Genomic DNA, 13,663 nt, shown 5'->3' on the forward strand with positions numbered 1-13,663 from the left:
ATATTTTTTCAGAGGTAGATGCAGAAAAAAAATATATTCAGTTTGCAACCTGATGGAGGTCAGTATAGATGGACTAATAGAGAAAGTCCCACACACTGCTAGAAGGCCAAATATTTTTTCAGAGCTAGATGCAGACAAAAAATTATTTTTAATTTGCAACCTGATGGAGGTCAGTATAGATGGACTAATAGAGAAAGTCCCACACACAGCTAGAAGCCCAAATATTTTTTCAGAGGTAGATGCAGAAAAAAATTATATTCAGTTTGCAACCTGATGGAGGTCTGTATAGATGGATTAATAGAACAAGTCCCACACACTGCTAGAAGGCCAAATATTTTTTCAGAGCTAGATGCAGATAAAAATTATTTTTAATTTGCAACCTGATGGAGGTCAGTATAGATGGACTAATAGAACAAGTCCCACACACAGCTAGATGCCCAAATATTTTTTCAGAGGTAGATGCAGAAAAAAATTATATTCAGTTTGCAACCTGATGGAGGTCTGTATAGATGGATTATTAGAACAAGTCCCACCCACAGTTAGAAGCCCAATATTTTTTCAGAGGTAGATGCAGAAAAAAAATATATTCAGTTTGCAACCTGATGGAGGTCAGTATAGATGGAGTAATAGAGAAAGTCCCACACACTGCTAGAAGGCCAAATATTTTTTCAGAGCTAGATGCAGACAAAAAATTATTTTGAATTTGCAACCTGATGGAGGTCAGTATAGATGGACTAATAGAGAAAGTCCCACACACTGCTAGAAGGCCAAATATTTTTTCAGAGCTGGATGCAGATAAAAATTATTTTTAATTTGCAACCTGATGGAGGTCAGAATAGATGGACTAATAGAGAAAGTCCCACACACTGCTAGAAGGCCAAATATTTTTTCAGAGGTAGATGCAGATAAAAATTATTTTTAATTTGCAACCTGATGGAGGTCAGTATAGATGGACTAATAGAGAAAGTCCCACACACTGCTAGAAGGCCAAATATTTTTTCAGAGCTAGATGCAGAAATAAATTATATTCAGTTTGCAACCTGATGGAGGTCAGTATAGATGGAATAATAGACCAAGTCCCACACACAGCTAGAAGTCCAAATATTTTTTCAGAGCTAGATGCAGATAAAAATTATTTTTAATTTGCAACCTGATGGAGGTCAGTATATATGGAGTAATAGAGAAAGTCCCACACACTGCTAGAAGGCCAAATATTTTTTCAGAGCTAGATGCAGCTAAAAATTATTTTGAATTTGCTACCTGATGGAGGTCAGTATAGATGGACTAATAGAGAAAGTCCCACACACTGCTAGAAGGCCAAATATTTTTTCAGAGCTGCATGCAGATAAAAATTATTTTTAATTTGCAACCTGATGGAGGTCAGTATAAATGGACTAATAGAGAAAGTCCCAAACACTGCTAGAAGGCCAAATATTTTTTCAGAGCTAGATGCAGCTAAAAATTATTTTTAATTTGCAACCTGATGGAGGTCAGTATAGATGGACTAATAGAGAAAGTCCCACACACTGCTAGAAGGCCAAATATTTTTTCAGAGCTGGATGCAGATAAAAATTATTTTTAATTTGCAACCTGATGGAGGTCAGTATAGATGGAATAATAGAGAAAGTCCCACACACTGCTAGAAGGCCAAATATTTTTTCAGAGCTGGATGCAGATAAAAATTATTTTTAATTTGCAACCTGATGGAGGTCAGTATAGATGGACTAATAGAGAAAGTCCCACACACTGCTAGAAGGCCAAATATTTTTTCAGAGCTAGATGCAGAAAAAAATTATATTCAGTTTGCAACCTGATGGAGGTCAGTATAGATGGACTAATAGAGAAAGTCCCACACACTGCTAGAAGGCCAAATATTTTTTCAGAGCTGGATGCAGATAAAAATTATTTTTAATTTGCAACCTGATGGAGGTCAGTATAGATGGACTAATAGAGAAAGTCCCACACACTGCTAGAAGGCCAAATATTTTTTTCAGAGCTGGATGCAGATAAAATTATTTTTAATTTGCAACCTGATGGAGGTCAGTATAGATGGACTAATAGAGAAAGTCCCACACACTGCTAGAAGGCCAAATATTTTTTCAGAGCTAGATGCAGAAAAAAATTATATTCAGTTTGCAACCTGATGGAGGTCAGTATAGATGGACTAATAGAACAAGTCCCACACACAGCTAGAAGCCCAAATATTTTTTCAGAGGTAGATGCAGATAAAAATTATTTTTAATTTGCAACCTGATGGAGGTCAGTATAGATGGACTAATAGAGAAAGTCCCACACACTGCTAGAAGGCCAAATATTTTTTCAGAGCTAGATGCAGACAAAAAATTATATTCAGTTTGCAACCTGATGGAGGTCAGTATAGATGGACTAATAGACCAAGTCCCACACACAGCTAGAAGTCCAAATATTTTTCAGAGCTAGATGCAGATAAAAATTATTTTTAATTTGCAACCTGATGGAGGTCAGTATAGATGGAGTAATAGAGAAAGTCCCACACACTGCTAGAAGGCCAAATATTTTTTCAGAGCTAGATGCAGCTAAAAATTATTTTGAATTTGCTACCTGATGGAGATCAGTATAGATGGACTAATAGAGAAAGTCCCACACACTGCTAGAAGGCCAAATATTTTTTCAGAGCTGGATGCAGATAAAAATTATTTTTAATTTGCAACCTGATGGAGGTCAGTATAGATGGACTAATAGAGAAAGTCCCACACACTGCTAGAAGGCCAAATATTTTTTCAGAGCTAGATGCAGCTAAAAATTATTTTTAATTTGCAACCTGATGGAGGTCAGTATAGATGGACTAATAGAGAAAGTCCCACACACTGCTAGAAGGCCAAATATTTTTTCAGAGCTGGATGCAGATAAAAATTATTTTTAATTTGCAACCTGATGGAGGTCAGTATAGATGGAATAATAGAGAAAGTCCCACACACTGCTAGAAGGCCAAATATTTTTTCAGAGCTGGATGCAGATAAAAATTATTTTTAATTTGCAACCTGATGGAGGTCAGTATAGATGGACTAATAGAGAAAGTCCCACACACTGCTAGAAGGCCAAATATTTTTTCAGAGCTAGATGCAGAAAAAAATTATATTCAGTTTGCAACCTGATGGAGGTCAGTATAGATGGACTAATAGAACAAGTCCCACACACAGCTAGAAGCCCAAATATTTTTTCAGAGGTAGATGCAGATAAAAATTATTTTTAATTTGCAACCTGATGGAGGTCAGTATAGATGGACTAATTGAGAAAGTCCCACATACTGCTAGAAGGCCAAATATTTTTTCAGAGCTAGATGCAGACAAAAAATTATTTTCCGTTTGCAACCTGATGGAGGTCAGTATAGATGGACTAATAGAACAAGTCCCACACACTGCTAGAAGCCCAAATATTTTTTCAGAGGTAGATGCAGAAAAAAATTATATTCAGTTTGCAACCTGATGGAGGTCTGTATAGATGGATTAATATAACAAGTCCCACACACAGCTAGAAGCCCAATATTTTTTCAGAGGTAGATGCAGAAAAAAAATATATTCAGTTTGCAACCTGATGGAGGTCAGTATAGATGGACTAATAGAGAAAGTCCCACACACTGCTAGAAGGCCAAATATTTTTTCAGAGCTAGATGCAGACAAAAAATTATTTTTAATTTGCAACCTGATGGAGGTCAGTATAGATGGACTAATAGAGAAAGTCCCACACACAGCTAGAAGCCCAAATATTTTTTCAGAGGTAGATGCAGAAAAAAATTATATTCAGTTTGCAACCTGATGGAGGTCTGTATAGATGGATTAATAGAACAAGTCCCACACACTGCTAGAAGGCCAAATATTTTTTCAGAGCTAGATGCAGATAAAAATTATTTTTAATTTGCAACCTGATGGAGGTCAGTATAGATGGACTAATAGAACAAGTCCCACACACAGCTAGATGCCCAAATATTTTTTCAGAGGTAGATGCAGAAAAAAATTATATTCAGTTTGCAACCTGATGGAGGTCTGTATAGATGGATTATTAGAACAAGTCCCACCCACAGTTAGAAGCCCAATATTTTTTCAGAGGTAGATGCAGAAAAAAAATATATTCAGTTTGCAACCTGATGGAGGTCAGTATAGATGGAGTAATAGAGAAAGTCCCACACACTGCTAGAAGGCCAAATATTTTTTCAGAGCTAGATGCAGACAAAAAATTATGTTGAATTTGCAACCTGATGGAGGTCAGTATAGATGGACTAATAGAGAAAGTCCCACACACAGCTAGAAGTCCAAATATTTTTTCAGAGCTAGATGCAGATAAAAATTATTTTTAATTTGCAACCTGATGGAGGTCAGTATATATGGAGTAATAGAGAAAGTCCCACACACTGCTAGAAGGCCAAATATTTTTTCAGAGCTAGATGCAGCTAAAAATTATTTTGAATTTGCTACCTGATGGAGGTCAGTATAGATGGACTAATAGAGAAAGTCCCACACACTGCTAGAAGGCCAAATATTTTTTCAGAGCTGGATGCAGATAAAAATTATTTTTAATTTGCAACCTGATGGAGGTCAGTATAGATGGACTAATAGAGAAAGTCCCAAACACTGCTAGAAGGCCAAATATTTTTTCAGAGCTAGATGCAGCTAAAAATTATTTTTAATTTGCAACCTGATGGAGGTCAGTATAGATGGACTAATAGAGAAAGTCCCACACACTGCTAGAAGGCCAAATATTTTTTCAGAGCTGGATGCAGATAAAAATTATTTTTAATTTGCAACCTGATGGAGGTCAGTATAGATGGAATAATAGAGAAAGTCCCACACACTGCTAGAAGGCCAAATATTTTTTCAGAGCTGGATGCAGATAAAAATTATTTTTAATTTGCAACCTGATGGAGGTCAGTATAGATGGACTAATAGAGAAAGTCCCACACACTGCTAGAAGGCCAAATATTTTTTCAGAGCTAGATGCAGAAAAAAATTATATTCAGTTTGCAACCTGATGGAGGTCAGTATAGATGGACTAATAGAGAAAGTCCCACACACTGCTAGAAGGCCAAATATTTTTTCAGAGCTGGATGCAGATAAAAATTATTTTTAATTTGCAACCTGAAGGAGGTCAGTATAGATGGACTAATAGAGAAAGTCCCACACACTGCTAGAAGGCCAAATATTTTTTTCAGAGCTTGATGCAGATAAAATTATTTTTAATTTGCAACCTGATGGAGGTCAGTATAGATGGACTAATAGAGAAAGTCCCACACACTGCTAGAAGGCCAAATATTTTTTCAGAGCTAGATGCAGAAAAAAATTATATTCAGTTTGCAACCTGATGGAGGTCAGTATAGATGGACTAATAGAACAAGTCCCACACACAGCTAGAAGCCCAAATATTTTTTCAGAGGTAGATGCAGATAAAAATTATTTTTAATTTGCAACCTGATGGAGGTCAGTATAGATGGACTAATAGAGAAAGTCCCACACACTGCTAGAAGGCCAAATATTTTTTCAGAGCTAGATGCAGACAAAAAATTATTTTCAGTTTGCAACCTGATGGAGGTCAGTATAGATGGACTAATAGAACAAGTCCCACACACTGCTAGAAGCCAAAATATTTTTTCAGAGGTAGATGCAGAAAAAAATTATATTCAGTTTGCAACCTGATGGAGGTCTGTATAGATGGATTAATAGAACAAGTCCCACACACAGCTAGAAGCCCAATATTTTTTCAGAGGTAGATGCAGAAAAAAAAAATATATAGTTTGCAACCTGATGGAGGTCAGTATAGATGGACTAATAGAGAAAGTCCCACACACTGCTAGAAGACCAAATATTTTTTTCAGAGCTAGATGCAGACAAAAAATTATTTTTAATTTGCAACCTGATGGAGGTCAGTTTAGATGGACTAATAGAGAAAGTCCCACACACAGCTAGAAGCCCAAATATTTTTTCAGAGGTAGATGCAGAAAAAAATTATATTCAGTTTGCAACCTGATGGAGGTCAGTATAGATGGACTAATAGACCAAGTCCCACACACAGCTAGAAGTCCAAATATTTTTTCAGAGCTAGATGCAGATAAAAATTATTCTTAATTTGCAACCTGATGGAGGTCAGTATAGATGGAGTAATAGAGAAAGTCCCACACACTGCTAGAAGGCCAAATATTTTTTCAGAGCTAGATGCAGCTAAAAATTATTTTGAATTTGCAACCTGATGGAGGTCAGTATAGATGGACTAATAGAGAAAGTCCCACACACTGCTAGAAGGCCAAATATTTTTTCAGAGCTGGATGCAGATAAAAATTATTTTTAATTTGCAACCTGATGGAGGTCAGTATAGATGGCCTAATAGAGAAAGTCCCACACACTGCTAGAAGGCCAAATATTTTTTCAGAGCTAGATGCAGCTAAAAAATATTTTTAATTTGCAACCTGATGGAGGTCAGTATAGATGGACTAATAGAGAAAGTCCCACACACTGCTAAAAGGCCAAATATTTTTTCAGAGCTGGATGCAGATAAAAATTATTTTTAATTTGCAACCTGATGGAGGTCAGTATAGATGGACTAATAGAGAAAGTCCCACACACTGCTAGAAGGCCAAATATTTTTTCAGAGCTGGATGCAGATAAAAATTATTTTTAATTTGCAACCTGATGGAGGTCAGTATAGATGGAATAATAGAGAAAGTCCCACACACTGCTAGAAGGCCAAATATTTTTTCAGAGCTAGATGCAGAAAAAAATTATATTCAGTTTGCAACCTGATGGAGGTCAGTATAGATGGACTAATAGAGAAAGTCCCACACACTGCTAGAAGGCCAAATATTTTTTAGAGCTGGATGCAGATAAAAATAATTTTTAATTTGCAACCTGATGGAGGTCAGTATAGATGGACTAATAGAGAAAGTCCCACACACTGCTAGAAGGCCAAGTATTTTTTCAGAGCTGGATGCAGATAAAAATTATTTTTAATTTGCAACCTGATGGAGGTCAGTATAGATGGACTAATAGAGAAAGTCCCACACACTGCTAGAAGGCCAAATATTTTTTCAGAGCTAGATGCAGAAAAAAATTATATTCAGTTTGCAACCTGATGGAGGTCAGTATAGATGGACTAATAGAACAAGTCCCACACACAGCTAGAAGCCCAAATATTTTTTCAGAGGTAGATGCAGATAAAAATTATTTTTAATTTGCAACCTGATGGAGGTCAGTATAGATGGACTAATTGAGAAAGTCCCACACACTGCTAGAAGGCCAAATATTTTTTCAGAGCTAGATGCACACAAAAAATTATTTTCAGTTTGCAACCTGATGGAGGTCAGTATAGATGGACTAATAGAACAAGTCCCACACACTGCTAGAAGCCCAAATATTTTTTCAGAGGTAGATGCAGAAAAAAATTATATTCAGTTTGCAACCTGATGGAGGTCTGTATAGATGGATTAATAGAACAAGTCCCACACACAGCTAGAAGCCCAATATTTTTTCAGAGGTAGATGCAGAAAAAAAATATATTCAGTTTGCAACCTGATGGAGGTCAGTATAGATGGACTAATAGAGAAAGTCCCACACACTGCTAGAAGGCCAAATATTTTTTCAGAGCTAGATGCAGACAAAAAATTATTTTTAATTTGCAACCTGATGGAGGTCAGTATAGATGGACTAATAGAGAAAGTCCCACACACAGCTAGAAGCCCAAATATTTTTTCAGAGGTAGATGCAGAAAAAAATTATATTCAGTTTGCAACCTGATGGAGGTCTGTATAGATGGATTAATAGAACAAGTCCCACACACTGCTAGAAGGCCAAATATTTTTTCAGAGCTAGATGCAGATAAAAATTATTTTTAATTTGCAACCTGATGGAGGTCAGTATAGATGGACTAATAGAACAAGTGCCACACACAGCTAGAAGCCCAAATATTTTTTCAGAGGTAGATGCAGAAAAAAATTATATTCAGTTTGCAACCTGATGGAGGTCTGTATAGATGGATTAATAGAACAAGTCCCACACACAGTTAGAAGCCCAATATTTTTTCAGAGGTAGATGCAGAAAAAAAATATATTCAGTTTGCAACCTGATGGAGGTCAGTATAGATGGACTAATAGAGAAAGTCCCACACACTGCTAGAAGGCCAAATATTTTTTCAGAGCTAGATGCAGAAAAAAAATTATATTCAGTTTGCAACCTGATGGAGGTCAGTATAGATGGACTAATAGAACAAGTCCCACACACTGCTAGAAGCCCAAATATTTTTTCAGAGCTAGATGCAGATAAAAATTATATTCAATTTGCAACCTGATGGAGGTCAGTATAGATGGACTAATAGAATGATGCTATGCCCAAAAGATTTTACTTCACTAGGTGCAGTAAAAAAATTGGTATTCTATACACAGGTGGTATATCTTGCAACACAGATAGGCTACTCCACTGACTATCACACTCTGCAATAGGCCAAAAAGGATTAGCTTTGCTAGATTCAGCCAAATGCTGTGAAAAAAACTTGCACAGCAGTGGCACAGACCTGCCTGGCAAAAACTGATAGGAACTGATGTAACCTAGTCCTGAAAAGGACTGCAATTACAATTAGTCTTTACTCCCACAATCTATCTATTTAAGAGCACAGACCTGCCTGATAAAAGTCATAGGAAATGCTGTAACCTGGTCCTTAAAAGGACTGCAATCACAACTATTCCCTACTCCCAAGCTATCTGTAGATTTGTGCGAAAATTGGCTTGAAATTAACAAGGTATAGCGCACACAGCAACAGCGGTGCCGTCTAACACGCAGCTGCAGCAGTGAGAAAATGGTGGCGACGGGGATAATGGCTTGATCTTATAGGGTAAGGACATGTGACATACACTGCCAATGACACATGCCCTTGCTTGTGTGAAAAAAGCACTTCGCTCCGTGTGTGCGCTGCTGATAGGCTGACAGATTGCACCTCCCCACTGTAAATGCGGGAAAGAGAAAAAAAAATGGAGATCTTCATTATTCCTGCAGAGATCCATCCCCTGCCCCTCCCCCCACCCCGCTGTACACTCAATCTGCGTATTAACATTAATTTTCATCATTACTGAGAAAAAATCCAGTTATGATTTTGGTGCACGAACAGTTATCGAACATAACCTCGAACAGCCGAATTTTTCTCAAACCGTTCGTGTTCGCCGAACGGCTCGAACACCGCCCAAAACAGCTCGAATTTGAGATTGGCGAACAGTTCGAGTAGAACAACGCTCATCTCTAGTGATGAGAGTTGATCAGGCTCTCACTTTGAGCTGTCCCAGCTCGTCTGTAGGTGGTCCGGTGATGGGCACCCCAAGACCTAGAGTCCCCTCGAGTGTGATCTGATTCACGGCACCATTTGTGGAGGTTTCACCAATTTAAGATACACTAGGTAATTGTTCTCCTCCAAATTAAAGATGTCCGAGTGCATGCAAAGAAGCTAATCAACCAAGTTTGCTTATCTGGTAGAAAAATTTCGCTCAGAGACTGAACCATGCAAAATGGCATACTTTATTATGTAGACATGGGGTTATATAGTATTCTACTCTTAGGTGGGATTAGTAAAATTCATTGCTCTTTCTGATAACTTGGCACGCTGCAATTTGTTCATCCATGTATCTCTTGGCCTCAGTAACGCCTTAGGAATTCTGATGGGAGGGGTGAAGTCGTCTCTCAGCGCCATCTTTGCCAACTTGACATGAATCTCTCTGTTATCAGCCATGCACATGCATACGTCATTCCCAGGAAATCATTTAGTTGTTCATGCCTACAATAAGAACAGAAACTGTTAGTTATATATTCATTAACTATTAACATAATCCATGTGCATATACACATTTGCATACATACATAAACGTAGATTATTCCATCATCTCTATATTAATTCACATTGATTAGGTAATCTATTAAAAGAAACTAATTGATTTTCTATAATACACTGCTCAAAAAAATAAAGGGAACACTCAAATAACACATTCTAGATCTGAATGAATGAAATATTCTCATTGAATACTTTGTTCTGTACAAAGCTGAATGTGCTGACAACAAAATCACACAAAAATCATCAATGGAAATCAAATTTATTAACCAATGGAGGCCTGGATTTGGAGTCACCCCCAAAATTAAAGTGGAAAAACACACTACAGGCTGATCCAACTTTGACATAATGTCCTTAAAACAAGTCAAAATGAGTCTCAGTATTGTGTGTGACCTCCACGTGCCTGTATGACCTCCCTACAATGCCTGGGCATGCTCCTAATGAGGTTGCAGATGGTCCTGTGGGATCTCCCCCTAGACCTGGACTAAAGCATCCGCCAACTCCTGGACAGTTTGTGGTGCAATGTGACGTTGGTGGATGGAGCGAGACATGATGTCCCAGATATGCTCACTCGGATTCAGGTCTGGGGAACGGGCGGGCCAGTCCATAGTTTCAATGCCTTCATCTTGCAGGAACTGCTGACACACTGCAGCCACATGAGGTCTGGCATTGTCCTGCATTAGGAGGAACCCAGGGCCAACCGCACCAGCATATGGTCTCACAAGGGGTCTGAGAATCTCATCTCGGTACCTAATGGCAGTCAGGCTACCTCTGGCGAGCACATGGAGGGCTGTGCGGCCCTCCAAAGAAAGGCCACCCCACACCATTACTGACCCACTGCCAAATTGGTCATGCTGAAGGATGCTACAGCCAGCAGATCGATCTCCACGGTGTCTCCAGATTCACATATGCTCAGTGTGAACCTGCTTTTATCTGTGAAGAGCACGGGGCGCCAGTGGTGACTTTGCCAATCCTGGTGTTCTGTGGCAAATGCCAAGCGTCCTGCATGGTGTTGGGTTGTGAGTAGTGTTGAGCCACCCCCGTAGTGTTCGAGTTCGGTTCGGTTCGTCGAACACCCGTGTGTTCGCCGAACTGTTCGTCGAACTGTTCGTCGAACACCTTCGAACACCGTTAAAACCAATGGCAGGCAAACAAAAACACATAGAAACACATAGAAAACACCTTCAAAGGTGTCCAAAAGCTGACAAACTGCTCAGAAGACACAACTAACACATGGAAAAGTGACAAGTACATATAGTCATGCAAAAAGAAAAGAGGTGGAGGAGTAAAAGGAGGGGGAGACACAGATATAGGCATTAGTGTTGAGCCACCCCCGTAGTGTTCGAGTTCGGTTCGGTTCGTCGAACACCCGTGTGTTCGCCGAACTGTTCGTCGAACTGTTCGTCGAACACCTTCGAACACCGTTCGAAAAAATTATTTTTAATTTGCAACCTGATGGAGGTCAGTATAGATGGACTAATAGACCAAGTCCCACACACCGCTAGAAGCCCAAATATTTTTTCAGAGCTAGATGCAGAAATTTTTTTTATTCAATTTGCAACCTGATGGAGGTCAGTATAGATGGACTAATAGACCAAGTCCCACACACTGCTAGAAGCCCAAATATTTTTTCAGAGCTAGATGCAGAAAAAAATTATTTTTAATTTGCAACCTGATGGAGGTCAGTATAGATGGACTAATAGACCAAGTCCCACACACTGCTAGAAGCCCAAATATTTTTTCAGAGCTAGATGCAGAAAAAAATTATTTTTAATTTGCAACCTGATGGAGGTCAGTATAGATGGACTAATAGACCAAGTCCCAAACACCGCTAGAAGCCCAAATATTTTTTCAGAGCTAGATGCAGAATTTTTTTTTATTCAATTTGCAACCTGATGGAGGTCAGTATAGATGGACTAATAGACCAAGTCCCACACACTGCTAGAAGCCCAAATATTTTTTCAGAGCTAGATGCAGAAAAAAATTATTTTTAATTTGCAACCTGATGGAGGTCAGTATAGATGGACTAATAGACCAAGTCCCACACACTGCTAGAAGCCCAAATATTTTTTCAGAGCTAGATGCAGAAAAAAATTATTTTTAATTTGCAACCTGATGGAGGTCAGTATAGATGGACTAATAGAACAAGTCCCACACGCTGCTAGAAGCCCAAATATTTTTTCAGAGATAAATGAAGAAAAAAATTATTTTTAATTTGCAACCTGATGGAGGTCAGTATAGATGGACTAATAGACCAAGTCCCACACACTGCTAGAAGCCCAAATATTTTTTCAGAGCTAGATGCAGAAAAAAAATATTTTTAATTTGCAACCTGATGGAGGTCAGTATAGATGGACTAATAGACCAAGTCCCACACACCGCTAGAAGCCCAAATATTTTTTCAGAGCTAGATGCAGAAAAAAATTATATTCAATTTGCAACCTGCTGGAGGTCAGTATAGAAGGACTAATAGAACAAGTCCCACACACTGCTAGAAGCCCAAATATTTTTTCAGAGCTAAATGAAGAAAAAAATTATTTTTAATTTGCAACCTGATGGAGGTCAGTATAGATGGACTAATAGACCAAGTCCCACACACTGCTAGAAGCCCAAATATTTTTTCAGAGCTAGATGCAGAAAAAATTATATTCAGTTTGCAACCTGATGGAGGTCAGTATAGATGGACTAATAGAATGATGCTATGCCCAAAAGATTTTACTTCACTAGGTGCAGTAAAAAAATTGGTATTCTATACACAGGTGGTATATCTTGCAACACAGATAGGCTACTCCACTGACTAACACACTCTGCAATAGGCCAAAAAGGATTAGCTTTGCTAGATTCAGCCAAATGCTGTGAAAAAAACTTGCACAGCACTGGCACAGACCTGCCTGGCAAAAACTGATAGGAACTGATGTAACCTAGTCCTGAAAAGGACTCCAATTACAATTAGTCTTTACTCCCACAATCTATCTATTTAAGAGCACAGACCTGCCTGATAAAAGTCGTAGGAAATGCTGTAACCTAGTCCTTAAAAGGACTGCAATCACAACTATTCCCTACTCCCAAGCTATCTGTATATTTGTGCGAAAATTGGCTTGAAATTAACAAGGTATAGCGCACACAGCAACAGCGGTGCCGTCTAACATGCAGCTGCAGCAGTGAGAAAATGGTGGCGACGGGGAAAATGGCTTGGTCTTATAGGGCAAGGACATGTGACATACACTGCCAATCACACATGCCCTTGCTTGTGTGAAAAAAAGCACTTCGCTCCGTGTGTGCGCTGCTGATAGGCTGACAGATTGCACCTCCCCACTGCAAATGCGGGAAAGAGAAAAAAAAATGGAGATCTTCATTGTTCCTGCAGAGATCCATCCCCTGCCCCTCCCCCCGCCCCGCTGTACACTCAAACTGCGTATTAACATTAATTTTCATCATTACTGAGAAAAAATCCAGTTATGATTTTGGTGCACGAACAGTTATTGAACATAACCTCGAACAGCCGAATTTTTCTCAAATTGTTCGTGTTCGCCGACCGGCTCGAACACCGCCCAAAACAGCTCGAATTTGAGATTGGCGAACAGTTCGAGTAGAACAACGCTCATCTCTAGTTGTGAGCACAAACCCCATCTGTGGACGTCGGGCCCTCATACCACCCTCATGGAGTCAGTTTCTAACCGTTTGTGCAGACACATGCACATTTGTGGCCTGCTGGAGGTCATTTTGCAGGGCTCTGGCAGTGCTCCTCCTGTTCCTCCTTGCACAAAGGTGGAGGTAGCGGTCCTGCTGCTGGATTGTTGCCCTCCTACGGCCGCCTCCACGTCTCCTGGTGTAC

This window comes from Phyllobates terribilis, unplaced genomic scaffold, assembly GCF_046119375.1.
Source record: "Phyllobates terribilis strain yellow unplaced genomic scaffold, ASM4611937v1 Scaffold_5__5_contigs__length_657084704, whole genome shotgun sequence".
Lineage (NCBI taxonomy): Eukaryota > Metazoa > Chordata > Amphibia > Anura > Dendrobatidae > Phyllobates > Phyllobates terribilis.